At 36.3% G+C, this 14,980-nt stretch overlaps 1 protein-coding gene across 1 annotated transcript in view; it reads right to left on the reverse strand.

Annotated features, from left to right (window-relative positions):
- LOC100713243 (guanylate-binding protein 3) overlaps positions 1–6,636 on the reverse strand; it is a 29,181-nt gene extending 22,545 nt beyond the window's left edge. Inside the window, exon 1 of the mRNA XM_063253824.1 lies at positions 6,616–6,636. The gene's annotated coding sequence lies outside the window, so the exon portion shown is untranslated. The remainder of the gene's footprint in view (positions 1–6,615) is intronic.
- Between the last annotated feature and the right edge of the window lie 8,344 nt (positions 6,637–14,980).

Below are 14,980 nucleotides of genomic sequence, written 5' to 3' on the forward strand. Positions count from 1 at the left end.
CTGGAAGCTTTAACCCAATTCAAACTAGAAATAATCTCCCAGGTAAAAGAAGAAATGATAAAAATAATGACAGAGATACTGAACACAATTAAAGAAGACACAGTTAAAAAATTAGAGGAACAAGACAAAAAGATAGAGTCCCTAGATGAATAATATAAGAAACAAACAGAATACATAAAACAGATTCAAAGAGATATACAGGCAAAAATTCCATTGAAAGTTGTCAAAACCGCCTCAGCGAAAGTGAAGATAGAATTTCAGTTCTCGAAGACAAGATTGCAGCTAGTGAACAGTAAAGCAAAGACCTCTCAAAAATAACAAGGAATCAGGAAATAACAATCCAACAGCTGCAAGATGACTCAAAGAAAAACAACATAATATTGATAGGATAAATGAAAAAGAAGGGAACAACACAAATGATATCAAGAGACTATTTACAGAAGTAATAGCTAAAAATTTCCCAAACATGAGAATGGAAACTGACATGAGGATTAGTGAAGCATATAGAACTCCAAATAGCCATAATAAAACAAAACTACACCCAGACATATAATAATCACCATCCCAGAAATCCAACATAAAAATAGAATATTAAAAGCTGTCAGAGACAAAGACAGATCACCTATAAAGGAAAGCCTATCAGAATCAAAGCAGACTTCACAAAACAAACAATGAAGTCAAGAAGAGAATGGAGTGAAGTATTTCAGATCCTAAAGGAAAATGATTTCCAACCTAATGTACCATGCAAAATTGTCCTTAAAATTGATAGAGAAATAAGATACTTCCATGACAAAGAACAGCTGAAGAACTTCATGATCACCAAGCCAACCCTGCAAGGAATACTGAAAGACAGTTTAGATACACCTAGGAAAAAAAACACTAAACAAGGCAGACAATTAAACAGAATGGAAAGATAATGATGCAACAGCAAAAACATAACATGTCAACAATAAACCAATATATAATAGTTGCAACCATTAATGTAAATGGTCTCAATGCACTAATTAAAAGAAACAGACTGGCAGAATGGATCAAGAAACAACATCCAACTATATGCTGTTTGCAAGAAACCCATCTAACCTAAAAGGAAACTCACAGACTGAAAGTCAAAGGATGGAAAAAATACTACATGCAACAAGAACCCCCCCCCAAAAAAAGTGAGGGTAGCTTTCTGTTTGCAGAAAATGTGAACTTCAAACCAAGAATGATCCTAAGGAATAAAGGTCATTACATACTGGTTAGGGAAAAACTTCAAGAGGAAGAGATAACAATCTTAAATATATATGCAGCAAATTCCAGAGCACCCAGTTATACAAAGCAAGTATTAATAGAAATGAAAAATCAAATTACCAATAACATAATAATTACATGAGACCTTAACACACCATTGACATGAAGGGATAGATCAACCAGACAGAAACAGCAAAGAAATAACAGAACTGTATCACACTTGTTAACAAATGGACTTGATAGACATATACAGAGTCTTCCATCCAACAATATCAGAATATACATTCTTCTCAGCAGTACATGGGATGTTCTCTAAAATAGACCATATACTAACCCACAGAAAATATTTAAATAAATGCAAAAGAGTTGAAGTTATCCCACGCATGTTTTCAGATCATAGCACAATGAAACTAGAAATTAATGGTAAAAGAAACTGGAAAAACAAACACATGGAAATTGAATAATACACTCTTGAGGAATCAGTAGGTCACAGCAGAAATTAAAAAAAAATAAACAATACCTACAACCAAATGAAAATACAAATTACCTGAATTTGTGGGACACAATGAAAGCAGTCCTTAGAAGAAAATTTATTACACTGAGTTCCCACATCAGGAAAACAGAACGAATACAAATAAACAACCTGGCGCTACACCTCAAACATCGAGAAAAACAAGAGCAAGTCAAGTCCAGAGCCAAAAGAAGAGATAAGTATAAAAATCAGAGCAGAAATTAATTTAATAGAGACTAAGAAAACAATCCAAAGAATCAATGAATCAAAGAGTTGGTTCTTTGAATGAATAAATAAAATTGATGAGCCCCTAGACAACCTAATTTAAAAAGGAAAGAAAAAGCTCAAATTCATGCAATAAAGAATGAAAAAGGTGAAAACATTACAGACTCTGTGGAAATACAGACAATTATCAACACCTGTTTCAAAAACCTCTTCTCCCATAGGTTTGATAACACAGAAGAAATGGACAGATTCCTAGAAACATGAAATAACAAAGCTGGGTCAAAAAGAAGTAAAACTGCTGATTAATCTAATTTATATCAATGAAATTGAAAATATAATTAAGTCCTTACCTACAAAGAAGAGCCCAGGCTCAGACGAATTTACTGCGGAATTTTACAAGGCATACAAAGAAGACTTAATGCTAAGAATCCTTAAACTCTTCAATGAAATAGAAAGGGAAGCAATTTTTCCTAAGTCATTCCTGGAAGCAAATATTACTCTAGTACAAAAACCAGAGAAAGACCCAACTAAAAAAGAGAACTACAGACCAATCTCCCTAATGAACACAGATGCAAAAATCCTCAGTAAAATATTGGCAAACAGGATGCAGCAAATCATCAAGAAGATTATACAACACGGCCAAGTGGAATTCAACCCAGGCATGCAGGGATGGTTCAACGTATGTTAATAAATAAATGTAATCCACCATATCAATAAAGCCAAAAGTAAGAATCACATGATCATTTCTGTAGATGCAGAAAAAGCTTTTGATAATGTCCAATACTCATTCATGATAAGAACCTTACAGAAAATTGGAATAGATGGTCTTTACCTCAATATGATAAAGGCCATTTATGACAAACCAACAGCCAGCATCATACTAAATGGCCAAAAAACTGAAGGTCTTTATCTTAAAATCAGGCACAAGACAAGGATGTCCCTTATTATCGCTCTTATTCAATATAGTACTGGAAATACTAGCCAGAGCAATTAGACGAGAGAAATAAAAGGCATAAAGATAGGAAAAGAGGAAGCTGAATTATCATTATTTGCAGATGACGTGTTGTTCTGCATAGAAAACCCCCAAAACTCCATTAGAAGATTCCTAGATATAATAAATAAATTCAGCAATGTAGCTGGATTCAAACTCAATGCTCAAAAATCAGTAGCATATCTATACAATAACAACAAAATTATGGAGAGAGAAATAAGAGAAGTCACACTCTTCACACTAGCACCCCCAAAAATGAAATACTTAGAAATTAATCTCACAAAAGAAGTAAAAGATCTATACAGGGAAAACTATAATACCCTGAAAAAATAAATCGAGAGATAATCTCAGAAAATCCAAAGACATCACTTTTTCATGGATAGGGAGAATAAATATTGTGAAAATGGCCATTCTCCCAAAACTGTTATACAGATTCAATGCAATCCCAATGAAAATACCATCAAAATACCTCATAGATCTAGAGAAATCACTCCTAAAATTCACCTGGAATCAGAAGAGATCTAGAATAGTAAAGGCAATTCTAAGCAGCAAAGGCAAGATAGGAGACATCACAATCCCTTACATGAAATTATGCTACAAAACTACTGTAATAAAATCAACATGGTACTGGAATAAAAACAGATCTGAAGATCAATGGAATAGATTAGAAGATATAACCACAACTACCAACACGCTCAACCACCTTATCTTTGATAAAGATGCCAAACATGTTCACTGGAAAAACGACAGCCTCTTTAATAAATGGTGTTAGAAAAACTGGCTCTCCATATGCCAAAAACTAAACTACAACTATGTCCATCACCATATGCTAAACTAAAATCTAAATGGATCAAATATCTGAATATTAAAACAGAAACACTAAATCTGTTGAAAGACAAAGTAGGTAAACATCTTGAAAGACACAGGGGTAGGTAGAGAATTCATGAACAGGAATCAACACGGGAGCATGAATAGTTCCACACAGGAACTACTTCCCAGAATCAATAACTGGGACCACATCTTATTAAAAATTTTCTGCATGTCAAAAGAAATCTCCAGCATAATGAAAAGAACACCCACAAACTGGGAAAAAAACCTTCATGAATTGTCACTCAAACAAAGGACTTCTGTCTAAAACATAGAAAGAATTTTAAAAAAATCAGAACCCTGAAACTCAAGGACCCAATCCAAAAATGGGCATCTGAGATGAATACATAGTTCTCAGATGAAGAAATACAAATGGCAAATATATACATGAAAAAGTGTTCATCATCATTACTCATTCGAGAAATGCAAATTAAAACAACACCAAGATTCCATCTCACTCCTGAAAGAATGGCCAGGATCAAGAAAACTACCAACAACAAATGCTGGAGAGGCTGCAGGGGAAAAAGGAACTCTCCTGCACTGTTGGTGGGAGTGTAGATTGGTACAACCACTGTGGAGGTCAGTCTGTAGATTCCTCAAAAAGCTAGGATTGGAGCTCCCATTTGACCCAGCTATTCCACTTCTGGGCACATTCCCAGAAGAACTGAAAACATCATACCACAATGATATATGTTCACCCATGTTTATAGCAGCACAATTTGTGTAGCCAGAACTTGGAAACAACCTAAGTGTCCATCAACTGAGGAATGGATAAAAATGTAGTATTTTAAAACAATGGAGTATTACTCAGCTATAAAGAATGGTCAAATTGAGATATTTACTAATAAATGGACACAAAATAAATCAAACTCACATGTATAAATAACCTATAGTCTCCCTAGTGTAAGAAATAATAAGAGTGCATAAGACTTTATGGTAATCATGATTCCCCATTACATTGTTTTGAAGCCTTATAATGATCGCATTCATTAGCTGTAATGGGTTTGTCCTGGTTTGTTTGTTTTTACTAACTGTGATGGTATGAACAGTTAATTTGAGGGAAACAAGTCATTATAATAGCCAGTACTGATATAATATCATCTTACTCTGAAGTCCTACCATGCTTTTCTCTTCTGTTTCTATTGACTCTATCATGTTGTACCTTATTGGATTGTATTATGTGTGAAAGTTTAAGCAAATTTTCTATGGAAATGAGATAATATAGTAGCCATTGTTTGTTTTCTGTTATTTGGTTCTGAATGCCCTGTAATACTCTCATTCTCTTGAATGTTTTTATACTATTTTGCTGTGTTTGGTACTATTGTATATGAAGTTATTCTCAAGTATTTCAAAGGAAGAGACATTGTGGTAGTTACTGTTAATTAGGTGTTGTCTTGTGAAATACTGTGTTGCTTACACTATTCTGTTCTGATCTGCTTTGTTATGTCTTGTTTTCTCTTAATCTCTTTAAAATAAAAAAAGAAAGTAATTACAAAGCCACAAAGCAGTTATAGAACTAGACAGTATCAAAAGAACAAAGTCTTATAAAGAACAATTTCTCTTGTAGTTTTTTCCTTTCAGTAGTCACTTCCATTCATGCATGTGTAGACTACTTGTATAATTATTCTCCTTCCTCTTTCTCTAGCTCCAGAAAGATTATGCTTAAATGTTCGTGCTTCTAGGATACCATCCTAATGTTCCCTTCGCCTTTATGCTACACAGGTTATTTGAATAATCTTAGTCATGGTAGACTTCAATTCTCATTTATGCATATGAGGAAGATAGATTTTTTTTTAATCAGCAGAGGCCAATTTAAAAACCATCATCTAAGAGTCATTCAGAGTCATGTGAGACATCTGAGCCTTATGTAAGGATATGTTTCAGATCTCCAGACTTGGAGGAACAGAAGTAGAGATTGGAAACCACAGGACTCCCTTTGGGAAAGAGCTGCAATATCAAGAATATCATGGAGCAGCTCTCAGTAGCCAGTGCCTGCAGACAGGCTGGAAATCTGGGAGAAGGTTAGGATGCTGATTGTCTCAGGAGGCTGCTCATAAAGGAGTGCGACTCCAGGTTTGCAGGGGCAGCAGTGCTCTGGACCATGCTCACCGCAGAGGCAGTTTTGACAACTTAAGGGCCAAGGCCCATGTGATATCGGTATTTAGTCCTTTGGGAACTCGTTTGCCTCATTTGAAACCTGGGGACACATTGATTCTGTTCCCCAGAGAATAGGTAAGAGGAGAGAATGCACAATAGGACATTCTGTGATACTTCACAAGAGCTACTGCTACGCAAGCTACACTAAGGCACTAAATGGAACAAACTGCAAGTTAAAGTTCATCAGAAGCAGAGATGATCAAGTGAAGGGTAGGAGCAAAGATATAGGAACAGGAAATTAATGTAGCAAGTATCTGTAATCAAGGCAAAATACTTTACTGAGCAATTACCAAGTTTAACACTTTAGGCTTTTTTAAAAAATAATTTATAGTACTTACTCTTTAACAAGTACAACTCTGAACACAAGAATTAATGCGTTTAACTATCACAATAACCTTATAAAGTATGTACCACCACTGACAAAAACAAGGCATAGAGGGAAGTGAGAACTTGCCTAACCCATGTCTTTGTTAAGAAGTGATGCCTAGATTTGCCCAAATACTCTGACTTCAGAGTATTTGCCCTGATCCCCCGTGTTATGCTGCCCTAGCCCTTTTGCTAGAGGCTCATGCTCTCATCATCACAGAACGGGGAGCAGTGAAGAAAACCCCCAAACAAAATAGCTAATAAATACCTTGAGCCGCTGTTCCTGCTCCCTCTGCTGCTATGCCAGGAAGTTTGCTCTTTTGATCTCCATCTGCCTCACTTGCTCCTGATGGCGCCTCTCCTTCTCCTCCAGGAGTCGCTGGTTCTCCCGGGCAATGGCCGCCAATCTTTCTGCTTCAGTCCTTTGAGCCTCTGCTTTTCTCTGAGCCTCTGTGGAGAAGTAGGAAAATCACAAACCTCTCTCAGACTACTGTGCCCCTTCCTTCTGCCTCCCATCTTGCTATTCTAACTCCATAGATAAAATTCCCTGGGATTGTTTCTACCTTCTTATATGTTGTAACAAAGTACTAGCTAATGCCAGGTAAGGCATCTTTGTGTTTCTTGCCGTAGATGAAGGATCTAGGGTGGAACAGGTCACACTTAGTTTTACATTTGCAGAGGTTTCCTGTCTGTCTCACACTGCTTCAATTTCCTTCTTACCTTGCCTCTCCTTTTCCTTGGCGGTGAGAGCCTGGTCAGTTTGCAGAACTGCAGCTCTCACAGACTGCTTGGATGTTAAATATTTCTGCAGCTCTTCTTCAGCCTATGAGCCCCCCAAAACATGCAGTTACAATTAAGAAAGAATAATTGTAAATGTCTTGATTTCTGTTTCCTCACAACATTTTCCCCTCACTGTACCTGGTGGAACTGTTCCCAGGTGTGGGCATGATGCCTGACTTGTCATTGCAGCATTTATTTGCCTCTCGATGTAAAGAATTGCTTTCACACGGAAAAATTCTGCATCTTATGTGTTCAGTAACTAATACAGCTGAATGTAGTGATGCATGTCTCTAATCCTAGCTACTTAGGATATTCAGAGCGGGAGATCACAAGTTTGAGGTCAGCTTAGGCAATTTGACAAAATCATATCACAAAACAATGAAACAAAAACACAAAGAAACTGTGAATATAGCTGAACTCTAGAGTGCTTGTCTAGCTAGAGGGCTTATGTAGCATGCACACGGCCCTGGGTTCAATCCTCACAAAAATGTCTGAAGGTAGGGAATGGAAGAGGGGAGGAGAGAAGGAGAGAGACAAAGATACTGATATGGCTGCTGGGCTGGGAATGAGATGCTCTATCTCCCGGAGATTTAGGGCACTAAAGGATGGTTAGGCTTAGAAATGTGTTATCTTTGATGCTGTGTGGGTTGAAGCTATTTGAAAATGAAGCCAAATCAGGAAAGCTGAACAGAAAAATATAAAAAGGTACAGGGAAAAAAAGAAAAAGAGGAAAACTAATGACAATCAAGTCTCCACTTTATCTGTACTTGAAACTGAGTTCAAATGCTTGAAGACCTCCATTCCCTAAGCAGCTTTTCTTCACTGTGCTCCTCCCCATGATGCCTGCCTTAAGAGTTGGAACCATGAACTGAAACCTCTACCAACTGTCAGTCAAAATAAAACTGTCTTCTGCCAAGTTGCATGTGTTGGGTATTGTGTCCCAGTAATGAGGGAAATGGCACAGTGATAAGCAGCACAGAATGAGCATCTGTGAGAGTTGCCAGTCAGATGCTGTATTATAGCAGCAAGGAAGATAAGAAGAAGAGAATTGGGTTCTCTAGTCCCAGACTGGATTGGAAATGAGAATTGAAGTTCAATGGGAGAGAGAAGAGAGAGACTTCAATGAACAATAAAGACATAGCTGGTGTAGCCTTCTCTCCGAGATGGGACTGGCTGTGTGGGAGAAGCAGTTCAAATCCACAGACACATGGTGTCTGATGGCCACACCAGAGGCCTCTATGAAGACACCTATGAAGTGGATGCAGAGGACTAGTTGGTGACTCTGCTTGATGCTATTTTTTTTTTGTCTTTTTCATTTTTATCAGTACTGGAGATCGAACTCACAACTTCCTGCTTGCAAGGCAGGCGCTTATGCCACTGAGCTAAATCCCCAGCTCCTTGATGCTATTTTTATTGCTGATTGTACCACTTTAATGAAAGTGATATAATTGGTGAAACTAGCTGTTATGGATTTTAAATATTTCTGCAGCTCTTCTTCAGCCTATGGGCCCCCCAAAACATGCAGTTACAATTAAGAAAGAGTAATTGTAAATGACTTGATTTCTGTTTGAATGAGATTGCTTAAGGGTCATAGAAAATACTGTGGGCCAGTGTCAAAGAACCAGGGGATGAGCCAAGCAGGTAGCAACTTCTTATACCCAACAATTTGAAAAAGCAGGATCTTGCAACAGACTCAAAACCCAAAAACCAGTACACCTGCAAGATATGTTGGAAAAGCAATCATTTTCTAAGGCTTTTAAGTACTAGTGATAAAGCAATTTATCACAGGCAATTTACAAGCACCAACCCAGGAATTAAACTAAAGAAAAAAAAACTAAGAAGACACTTAAACTAGATGCAATCCTACACATCCAGTTTACCAAAGGCAAATCCAGGAGGCAGTGAAGTGGGTGGGACAATCAGAAAACTACTCATCAGCCCTCTTCAAAATGATAACAACAAAGCAAATGAATGAAAACTAAAAAAAAAAAAAATCAAAGGAAAAATAATTTCTCAGTTAATTACTGAGACAGTGACCACAGTGAAAACATTGCTTAGTGATTATAGAGCAGACACAAATAAAAAAATAGAGCAGCTTAAGAAAATGATGGAAACCACAAACGCCCAACATAGGAATGAAATAGAATCCATAAAACTGATTCAAGTAGACTTACACAAGAATAAAAACTCCACTGAAAGATTCTGCAGGAGAATAAGTTGTAGTTCTGTGGCTACAGAACTTGGACACAGAAGACAGGCTTGCAGTTAGTAACAATGAAAAGAAAAATTTCTTAGAAATAGCAAGGAATCAATCTAGCAGATGCTAGATGATGCATAGAAGAATAATAGAAGATTGATTGGAGTCCATGAAAAAGTAGGAGATAGTACAAATGATATTTTTAAAAAATGGCAGAAAACTTCCCTGACAGATAAAAAGAATTTTACATACAGGTAAGTGAGGCATATAGGACTTCAATTAGTCACAATTCAAAACAAACAAAACAAAACAATCATATAGCCAGGCATATCATAGTGAATATTCCAGAAATTCAACACGAGAATGCAATATTAAAAGCTATTAAGGAAAATAAAGAACTTACAGAGGAAAGCTTATGAGAATCATAGCTGACTTCACAACACTTGGAGTGAGGCATTTCAAAGTTTTAAAAGAAAAGAGACTTCAGCCCAGATTGATGTACTCCACAAAAGTATCTTTTAAAATTATTGTAGAAATAAGACACTTCATGACAAAGAACACCTGAGGAAATTTGTGAACACCAAGCCAGCACTTCAAAATATTCTGAATGAAATCCTGGAAAGAAATGACAAGAACTACAAACTGCATGAGCCCCAACAGCAGAAATCCACCAGGCAAGGCAAACAATAAAAACAGGAAGGAGAAAAGGGAGGCAAGAACAGGAAAATAATGTGACAAAGATAAGTCAATACCTACCAGTTATGACCCTCAGTCTTAATGGTCTTAATTCACCAATCAAAAACAGAAACAAAAACCAAAAAAAAAAAAAAAACAAAGAAACATCACAAAGAATAACACAAGTGATTGGAGCCAATGAAAAAGCAGGCTAACAACATGGATCAATAAACAAGATCAAACAATATGCTGCAACTGAGATCTCATCTTATTAAAAAGGATTTTTGCACATCAAAAGAAATCACCAGTGGAGTGAAAAGAAAACCCACAGAATAGGAAAAAATTTTAGCCAACTCTCGTCAGATAAAGGACTTATATCTAGAACCCATGAAGAATGGAAAATAAAATCAGGTCTCCCAAATTCAAAGATCCAATCCCAAAATGGGCATCTGAGATGAACACACACTTCATGTATGAAGAAATAAAAACAGCACATAAACATGAACAAATGTTCAACATCACTGGTCATTTGAGAAATGTAAACTAAAACAACAGTGCAATTCTACCTCACAAAGAATGGCTGCCATCAAGAAATCAACCAAAAACAAATGTTGGCAGGGCTGTGGGGAAAATTGAAAACGTCATGTTACAGCAATATAGGTGCACACATGTTTAAAGCAGCATGCTTTGTAACAGCTAAATCTTGGAAGCAACCCAAATGCCCATCAACTGCAGAACAGATTTTAAAATGTGGTATTTTTATACAATGGAATATTACTCAGCTATACAAAGGATAATCTTGAGGCTTTTATAGGTAAATGGGTGCAACTTGAGACCATACTCATAAGTAAAATAAATCAGATTTGCATGTATAAATATTGTATTGTCTCTCATGTAAAAATAAAAAAACCTTAAAAGGGTAAGTAAGGCCCAAAATATATAATAGATATTGTGAAAATGAAAGGGAAAGAAAGTGCTCAAAAGGAAAGAATAGCTGGGATATGGGAAAGGAAGAAGGGAAAAGAGTATGTATATAGCACCTATACACATAATCTATATGTGAATATGTGTAAACCCCTATGTGTGTCTATATATACACACAAAGACAGATAGGTATACTGCTGTCTCTGGTAGTTCACGCGAAAGAACAGTTTGTACTGTCATTGTTTAATCATTTTTTGTGCCTAAATCTTGTCACCTGAACAATTACTTTTAAGATAACAACATTTCCTACTATTTTATGAAATTCTGTATCATTTCTATTATTTTTTCTGTTTTGCTTTCTTAAAATAATAAGTAAATAAATAAATAAATGGGCCCTGCAGTAATCATCTGTACCTACCTTGAAAATTTGTTTTCTGATAAGGTGGAAAATGCAGAAAAAATGGAAAGATTTCTAGATACAATTGAATTACCAAAGATGAGTCAAGAAAATATAAAAATATCAAGATCTAAAAATCTTAAGTAAACCAATATCAATCAGTGAAATCAAAGATATAATTAAAAACCTACCAGCAAAGAAAAGTCCAGGCTCTGATGGTTTCACTGCTGAATCTGTAAGAAATTTAGAGAAGACCTAATACTACTATTTCTCAAACTCTAATGAAATTGAAAGGGAAACAATACTCCCAAATACCTTCCTGGAAGCAAGCATTATCCTAATATCAAAACCAAAGAAAAACCCAACGAAGAAAGAGAACTACAGGCCAATCTTCCTAATGAATGCAGATGCAAAAATCCTCAGTAAAATACTGGCAAACAGAATACAGGAAATCCTCAAAAAGATTATACATCATGACCATGTTAGACTTATCTCGAGGATGCAGAGTTGGTTCAACATATGTAAATCAAAATGTAATACACCAAATTAACAGAGTGAAGGACAAACACCATATGAACAGCACAATAGAGGCAGAAAAAGCTTTTGACAAGGTCCAACATCCATTAATGTTTAAAACCCTACAGAAAATTAGAATAGATCATCTTTATCTTAATGTGATAAAAATCTATCTATGACAAACCAGCAGCTAACATCACACTAAATGGACAAAAATTGAAAACTTTTACTCTAAAATTAGGAACAAGGCAAAGAGGCCTCCATCACCACTCTTATCCAGTATAGTTCTGGAAACATTAGCAAGAGCAGTTAGACAAGGGAAAGAAATAAAAGGAATAAGAATAGCAAAGAAAGAAGTTAAATTATACTATTCAGAGATGGCGTGATACTCTACATAGAAGACCCCATAACTCCAGCAAAAGATCTCTAGATTTAATAAGCAAATTCAATAGGATAGCTAGATACGAAGTCAACATTCAAAAATCAATAGCCTTTCTGTACATGAGTAACAAACTTACTGAGAGAGATATAAGGGAAACAGCACCTTCGCAGTAGCATTAAAAAATAAAATAGAAATCAATCTAACAAAGGAAATAAAAGATCTTTACACTGAAATCTACAGTACTCTAAAAAAGGAGATTGAAGAGGATATCAGAAAATGGAAAGATAACTAGTTCTTGGGCAGGAAGAACCAATATAGTGAAAATGGCCATACTTTGAGAACCATTATGCATATTTAATACAATTCGGCTCAAAATTCCAACAGCATGCTGAAGATCAAAATCAAACCCATGTCTTTCACCATGCACTCAACTAAAGTGAAAATGGGCCAAAGATTTAAATATTAAAACAGAGACATTAAATCTGCTGGAAGATAGAATAGGTAGAACTCTCGAATATATTGGTGTAGGCAAAGATGTTATGAACAAAACTCCGATTGCACAGGAAATATCACAAAGAATCAGCAATTCGATCTCATCTTATTAAAAAGCAAAGAAGGGAAAAGTGGAAACAAAGCTTTTGTAACTGGGGAGGGCAAGAGTGGTTGACGGGGGAGTAGGGGAATGGGAAAAAAGATGTTGAAACAAATCAAACATGCGTGTGCAAATACTGCATTATTTCTCTGGTGTGAGAAACCAACAGTGTAAATACAGTTCAAAATGTATATTAGTTATTGTGAAACAGGAAGTAAATGTTCAAATGGGGAGGGGAGCCGGGAATGGTTGGGGGAGAGCAAATAAGGGGAGAGTAAAGGAGAGAAAAGAAAAAACCGAAACAAAAGTTTTGCAAATAAGGAGGGGAGGAGGAGTTGATGGAGGGTGTGGGAATGGGAAAAAAGAGTCAGGTTAGGTCATGTACAGATATAAATTCTCCATGATGAATGTGACCATTATGTACGTCTAAAATGTACTAATAATTCTGATTTTAGAAAACAAACCTTTGAAGCTTCTGTCCAGTGGAGGCCCCACCCCCAAAATCCCTTTATTGCAGCAATATTAATATTGAAGTAAAAGTTTGGTTATGGAGATGGCTCACTTTAATCTGACAGCTATGCTAGAATGACAATGGACATGATTATATCATTTCCCATCCATGTTCATTCAGTGAAAGAAAAACTCAGGGAGACACACAAGCCTCATCTTTGTGCCTGTGCATGTGTTTTCACTCTCATCGTCAATGCTTTTTTAGAAAGGATGTCATGTTTTCCATCATTAATAGATAAACTAAGGATACCTGTATTCCTTTCCTGGGCTCCTGATAGTATTTTGCCTTCAGCTCTTCCGTTTTCTGAAGGTAGAGATTATGGCCTCCTGGCTTAGAATAAATCCCAGATGTGACATTTTGTTCCAGAGGATGAAAAATATCCTGAAGTAAATCTGAGCAACGTTTTGAAGAGGCTTCCTTGTTCTGTGTGCAAATATCTTTCTGCTTTGCATCTAGTAGGGTCTTCAAAGGGACAAAAACCCATGGAGATGTTTTTAAAAATCAGTATTTCCAGAAATTTTTCAACTGTAATCTATTTATCTATAAATTTAATGGACTATAAGTGAGGCTATGTTTTTCCCATCAAACCTGGAAAATTTCTGAGGATGAGATTGCATGAAAAACGAGATTTACTTTTGGTTTAGAAATCACTTTCTCTTGTTATTTCTGCTTCATATGTGACCATATGACCACCTAACCCCTAGCCTCAGGTCCAAGTATTAAATACAGCTTACTATTCTACATTTCTGTGTTGTGTTTTTCCACCTTCAATGAGAAGGCAGAATTGGGTAATTTAACTGGAATGATATCAGATTACTTTATTACTGTTGGATACATTATATTTTAGTATATACAAAAGGTGATTCTGTTTAACTAAGAAAACAGTCAGGCTAATATTTATAAATACAATTTTAAGGAAATAGAATCCATTCAAATTTCCTGCATAGGTCTAACAGTAAATGTGAGTGGTATACGTATGTGGAAACTTTAAAATCTAAATGGCCAAAAGCAGTGCTGGCAAACTGTTTAGAGCTTTTGACGACGAAAACAGCCTACTGCGAGATGTGTATCATAGTTTCGCCATTACTGGCCTGGAGTATTTATGCACGTTTATTTTCAGAATAGAAGTAATATTATGGACATGTAAGTAATTGTCATTATTTTCTCATTTAGTTGGAACTCTTTTTATTAAGTTCTGTTTTATCATTCTCAGAAATATTTGGCTTCTATTAAAATTACTGTCCATGACCTAGAACAAAAAGTTAATAATTACCCGTAATTCCTTCTGGGAGCTTTGGTCCTCATCTTTGAAAGAGTTCTTCATGAATATTTCCATGGCCTCCTTCTCACAGACCTTGTGCAGGACCAGCAGCTCCTGGAGGGTGTCTGTGGGCAGCTGCGCCTTCTGGCCCATCTGCTGGTCATAGTGAGCCAAGGCCTTCTGCACTGCAGCTGAGTTATCTCTCTGGGCCAGTGTCAGGACTGAGTTGTCTATGCAGGGCAGATCCCCACTGTTGACAGCATTGACATGAGTTTGTGCCAGGCTCTCTAGACCTTCACAGAGGGAAAGATGTTTATATTGTTGGCAGAGAGAATCCATGATCTATTTGAGTAATTCTCACAATGTCAAGTTAGTAATTCACTGACTGAAATTTTTCA

The sequence above is a fragment of the Cavia porcellus genome, unplaced genomic scaffold (assembly GCF_034190915.1).
Source record: "Cavia porcellus strain 051 isolate PalLab524CR breed Dunkin Hartley unplaced genomic scaffold, mCavPor4.1 scaffold_1, whole genome shotgun sequence".
Lineage (NCBI taxonomy): Eukaryota > Metazoa > Chordata > Mammalia > Rodentia > Caviidae > Cavia > Cavia porcellus.